The 6,405-nt window shown below is 38.3% G+C and overlaps 1 pseudogene; it reads left to right on the plus strand.

Moving 5' to 3' along the window:
- The first annotated feature begins 5,213 nt into the window (after nt 1-5,213).
- On the plus strand, nt 5,214-5,949 carry LOC121144979 (annotated as a pseudogene).
- Nucleotides 5,950-6,405: the final 456 nt, after the last annotated feature.

Consider the following 6,405-nt stretch of genomic DNA (forward strand, 5'->3'; position numbering starts at 1 on the left):
TGAAGAACTGGGTGCTAATCAATAAAATCAACCTATACACCTGTGGGCAACACAGCTTAGAAACCTGCCGTAAGGAGAAGAATCTGCTAACCGGAAGTGCAGGGAAACACAATGAATATTACTGATGCCTGACCTGCACAGGAGCAAAAGCCTTTGAAACCTGAGACTTAGCTGAAAAAGACATCTAGGAAATGGGGGATATAAAATTTTTAAAACTTGTTATAATGTTTCTTAACAGCAATGAGAAGCACATACAGGAGTCCAAATATTTTAAGGAAAATGACAACCAGGAAATGGCAACACTGAAACAAAATCAAATCAAATTACATACAATTTAACAAGAGTGAATTATGAGATAATTAACTACCTAAAGAGAACTATAACAAGTAATTGAATTCCTCCTAACCAAGAAAAGCCCTGAACCAGATAACCTCACCACAGAATCCTACCAAATGTTTCAGGAAGAAAGTATCCCTTTCCTCCACAAGCTATTCCAAATAACAGGAGGCAATCCTTCCAAAGTCTTTCTATGATGCCACTATCACCTTACTACCAAACCCAGATAGAGATACAACAGAAAAAAAGAAATACAGACCAGTATCCCTGATTAACACAGATGCAAGTATCCTCAACAAAATGCTAGCTAACAGGATCCAATAGTACATCAGGCAGATCTTTTACCCAGATCTGGCATGCTGGGATGGTTTAACATTCACATATCAATAAATGTGACATACCACATGAACAAATTGAGATATAAAAATTATATGATCATCTCAATAGATGCAGAGAAGACATTTGATAAAATCCAAACTATTTCATTCTAAAAACCTTAAGATAGGCATAAAAGGAACATTCCATGACACAATCAAAGTAATATATGAAAAACCCAGTGCCAGCATCATACTAAATGAGGAAAGACTGAAAGCTTTTCCACTAAGATCTGGAACTAGACAAGGATGCCCACTTTCGCTACTGCTGTTCAACAAGGTATTGGAACTCCTTGTGAGAGCTGTCAGGCAAGAAAAAGCAACTAAAGAAGTTCAAATCAGAAATGAGTAATTGAAATTATCCCTGTTTGCAGATGACATGATTCTCTACATAGGAGAACCAAAGACTCAGTTAAAAGACTATTGGAACTTGTAAGAGAACTTGGCAGTATAGCAGAATACAAAATTAATGAATATATATTGATGGCACCATTAAATATAAATAATGTTGAGAAAGAACTGGTGAGGACAGTCCTCTTTAAAATTGTGGTGAGTAATCTTCAATACCTTGAATTTACCTAACCAAATATGTGAAAGATCTCTATGATGAGAATTTAAAACATTTTAAAAATAAACAAAGAAGACATTAAAAATTGGGCCCGCGCGGTGGCGCAAGTGGTTAAGGTCCTCGCCTTGCACGCCCGGGATCCCATATGGGCACCGGTTCGGTTCTATCCCTGCAGCCCCGCTTCCCTTCCAGCTCCCTGCCTGTGGCCTGGCAAAGCAGTCGAGGACGGCCCAAAGCTTTGGGACCCTGCATCTGTGTCGGAGACCCGGAAGAGGCTCCTGGCTTCGGATTGGCATAGTATCGGCCCGTTGCGGCTCACTTGGGGAGTGAATCATCGGACGGAAGATCTTCCTCTCTGTCTCTCCTCTCTGTATATCCACCTTTCCAATAAAAAAATAATAAAAATAAATCTTTAAAAAAAAAGATGGAGAAATTTAGCATGTTCCTGAATAGGCAGTGTTAACATCATAAAAGTGTTCATATTACCAAAAGAAATATGCAGACTCAATGTGATCCCCATCAAAATCTCAACAACATTCTCAGAAATAGAAAAGAAGATACAAAAATTCCTCTGGAAACACAAGAGACCACAAAGCTATCGTGAAGAATAAAAATTAAGCTGAAGGAATCACAATTCTTGATCTTAAGACATACTACAGAGCACTGGTCATCAAAACAGACTGGTACTGGTACAGAAACAAGGAAGAATAATGGAACAAAATAGAAACCCCAGAAGGGAGCCCACACATGTACAGCCAACTGATCTCCACCCAGAACTCATCCAACTATTAGGGGAACACATAGGAAGCACACTCTGAGATAAAGGAATTGGGAAAGACATCTTTAAAATGTCACCAAAAGCACAGGCAGTCAAAGCCAAAATAAACAAATGTGACTACATAAAAGTAAGGAGCTTCTGTACAGAAAAAGGAATGATCAACAAACTAAAGAAGCAACAAACATAATGGAAGAAAAGCTGCACACTGCACAACTGATAGGGAACTAATATCCAGGATTTACAAAGCACTTCAGAAAATTCAACCACAGCACAACGAATAAACCTGTGAAGAAATGGCTGAAGGAAATGAACAGATTTTTTTTTTCAAAGCAGCAAATTCAAATGGCTGATAGACATATGAAAAAAAGCTCAGGCTCCCTAGCTGTCAGGGAAACACAAGTAAAATCCACATTGAGGTTCCACCTAACTCCAGTGAGATTGGCCTCCATTCAGAACTCCATTAACAGTACAGAGACTGGGACGATGGAGTGAGACACAGGCAATTTGAATTAAAAGAATAGGAATTAAAAGAATGGTGTGGTTCACTAAGTGTGAGAAGTGCATGTTACCAAAAGGAGAGTCAGTTCAAGGAACATCCGTGTGGGTGTACACTGACCTCTTTGTACTACACAATTATTCTGAACACAAAAAGTTTTAAAATGATGCTGTACATAACAGAAAAATTCAGAACCACTTAATTCATCTAAAGTATTTTAAAGCTTTACTGAAGTCCCCAAACTCAGCAGCACATAAAACCCTCTTCTCTATTTTCTCAGACATCCTGCATCACAACCTGAAGATGTCTCCCCTTTCTTGCCATCCCCAATGAAACATCAGAGCCAGAGTTTCTGGCACTCTCTCCCACTCCTTTAACCAACTGCTATTAGGAATCCATGATTATTATGCATGATGATGATCTTGTGATGCAACTGGAACCTTGCCAGCGTGAATCAAGACTAGTCAGGGTAGATCTCTTTCAACACCCACACTACTTCACTTCCCCCAGCTACCAGCAATCTGATCTGAGTAACAAAGCTGAGGAAGCCCTTTACATGAGACAAAACTATTATTTGTTGAGGTCCTGTCTCAACAATTGACAACAAGCTGAAATTTCCTGTGTTGTGAGCACATCACATATCTGGACAGTGACTTATCTCAGTCATAGATACCAGAAGCAATAATCCCTGGCAGATGAGATACTAATGCAAAAATAAAACTTCAGACACGGTAAATTCAACAGAGCATGGAACAGATTCGTGCAATTAAGCATCAGATGCTTTGTCAATCAGGCCATCCCCACAACTGGAAAAGGCTCAGAGTAATTCTGCAGCTGCTGCACAGCTGAGTAACATTTATGGACCACAAAGGGAAGTGACGTGCAAAAGACAGAGGTAAGCCACTGAGGTGGCACCACTGCAAAAACCTGAGGTCTGCCTTATTGAATCTGGTTTGATCAGACGGCTGCTGGTGGATTGGCTGAGGCTCAGCTGCTGTGATAGGAACTTCTTGTTGTAAGAACAGGTTGGAGTCACTTCACATCAAGGTAGGTTACAGCTTACCAAGTACAGAGAAACTGTTAGGCCAAAGTTAACTAAACGTGGCAGTCATTTGCAGAAGGTTTTCCATTTTAGAAGCACTTTGTCATATACCAGACCCAGAGAATTGCCACTACTGGGCTCCCTCATAGGCAAGAAGACTCACTGATAGATATTTAGAGAATACAAGTTTTCTCTAAGAAATGGTCACATAAATTGCTCCCACCCAATGTCAAGCTGAAGATAATAGCTCAGTCATGAGTTTTCCAATTTTCAGGAATAATCTTTATTTAAAAGTAAAAATGTGGCTTTTATCTAAATACAAAGGAGACATTTAATTCCCTACTAATTATTGAGAGAATCAGAAAAACATTCATGAGAAAATCCGGAATGAACACGTATCTTCTATAATGGTCATTAATGGCCACAGTAAGTTGCTTAACATGCTAAGTGAATGGCTTTGTCTGTGGTGGGAAGGTGAGGCGGGGAACAATTTTTGTCCCTATTAAACAAAAAGTTCACATAAAATAGAATTAAAAAGTAGAATCTTCTGGTGTAAAAATTTTTAAATCTATGCATACAAGAGACCTTCAAAAGGCCATGGAAAATGTCTGAGAAAATTAAGCATGAATCTCACCACTTTTACTCCACAATAAACTTACCTTCTAAGTTTATTTCCCTTGATCTTATTGAAGTTGTTTGTATAGTAGATTCCCATTATTTACTGATTCAGTATTGGGAAATTTTGTATTTGCGAAGATTCACTTGTCATTTCCAAATCCTTCTGGGGGACTGACAGACATTCTGTCTGCGTTTGTGTGGGGAGTGCAAAACAGGTGTTTCTTCATGCCACACTGTTCCCCAGCCACACTGTTCCCCAGCTGATGTCGCACAAAGCATCTGCCTCCGTACTTCAGCGCTCTTATTATGAACTAATCACCTTTTGTCGACTTAATTGGTGTCACATTTTTATACTTTTGCTGGTGGCACGGCAACTGAAAATGTCTAGAACATTATTTTAAAGAGCTACCTCTAAGGGAAAGAAATACATGAGCTGTCTTATAGAGAAAATTGAAGTTAGATAAGCTTCAATTTTAGGCATCAGTTGATGAGCTGCTGGCCAAGATTCATATCAATAGTATGTATTAAATAAAACATCTTAAACAGGCATCCAAAGACCGCAGTGATGCATTGACTGATTGATGAATGTGGTACCAAAAGCACCTGTGCTTGCCATAAGAGTGATTGTTCACCATACTTTAGTGTTTGTAGAAATGTGCAGAACTTTATGGGACATAAATACTGTGAATAATGAGACTGCATTTGTATCTACAAAAGAATCACTTACAGAATTGTAAAATAGCTCAGAGATAGACATCCCAGAAGGGCACTTTAGACAAAACTCACTTCAAAATTATCACAATTTTTCCTTACATGTAAATTTTTGGGGTCAACCAATATAGTTACGTATAATAAACAGTTTTTGTCAGCCTAAGAAATAAGCTTTCTTTTGATACCTACCCAAACTAAATCTGCTTACATTTTTAAAAATGAGTCTCACTCTGAATCCTATTATACATGCATTAGTCTTTTAGTGAGTTCATCAAGAAATTATAAGACAAATGGAGTCAAATGGAGATGAGGGACAGTATAAGATGGACATTAGGTGAGGGACAGTACAAGATAAACATGTGAATTGAGTTATTCTACACTGCAGTTTCTCAGGAAGAAGTTAAGTTCTTGCCATTTTTGGAAAAGAGGAAACATGAACTCTATAATGTTCAAGAGGTCACAAACGGATGTGCGTATTGAACTCAGTTTTCTGGATCTGAAAGCACAGCTCTTCTGCCCCAAAATAACCTCTCTGTGGTAACTGAGTGTCATGAAAACCACTTGTCCCATCTTTTCCTTTTGGGTAGTTGTTCAAAATGGGAAGGCACATTTAAAACCTCAGTGCACTGTGTCAATGTGTCCGTGAGGCTGTTTTTATTTGTCTACAAGACCACTGGTCTTTTGGGGTGAGCTGTTTGCGAGAATCCACACAAGAGGTTAAGAATATTGGATGCAAAAATCTGGATGTTCTTCAACAGACGTCGCAAACTATAGCACACAGAAAAAACACAGAACAGAAAACAAATGAGAAGCTGAATAGGGTGAAAATGGAATCAAATGTTAAAAAAAATTAGAAGATAAACTTCAGGGTGGCAAAATAGAAGAGGTGATTCTTCAGGCTGAAAATGAACTAAGTCTGGCAGAAAAAATGATGCAGCGGATACCATGGGAGCCATTCTTGAAGAACCCCCTGCCAGCCAGTGGAAATGGCAATATAATCATCATTACCTTGTTTTGATACGTTGATGGAAAATGAATGCAATTAAATGTCTTATTATTTTAAAATGTTTCCTTATTTTTGCCATTTTGCAGAAACATAAAAATGTAGAAAACAGACACAAGATATATTTAGGAGACTTGGTAAAATTAATCATTATGGTAAAAAACAAAAAAAGAGGTATAAAAAGTTACCAGGCTGGAGAATCTAAGCAATGCTCAGAGTTGGAATCAAAGAATCTGAAAGGTTAACCAAGTCCTAGTATATGTACCTAGTTAAGTATTTTTCTCTGATTTCTGGTTTCTGTGTTTCCTAGCCACAGCTCTCTTAGTAGTCTCAAGAGGCCAAAGTGAAGAAACAGCTTACATAACCATGGATTCTTTATGCTTTTTGAATTAGTGACAGGTTTTATAGTGGTTAAAATAATTGCGCAGAAGTTATAAAACCAATGTATCACACTCTTGGTTCTCGGTTTCTAGACATCT

This window comes from Ochotona curzoniae, unplaced genomic scaffold (assembly GCF_017591425.1).
Source record: "Ochotona curzoniae isolate NIBS_2020 unplaced genomic scaffold, NIBS_Ocur_1.0 scaffold_3208, whole genome shotgun sequence".
NCBI classification, from domain to species: Eukaryota; Metazoa; Chordata; class Mammalia; order Lagomorpha; family Ochotonidae; genus Ochotona; species Ochotona curzoniae.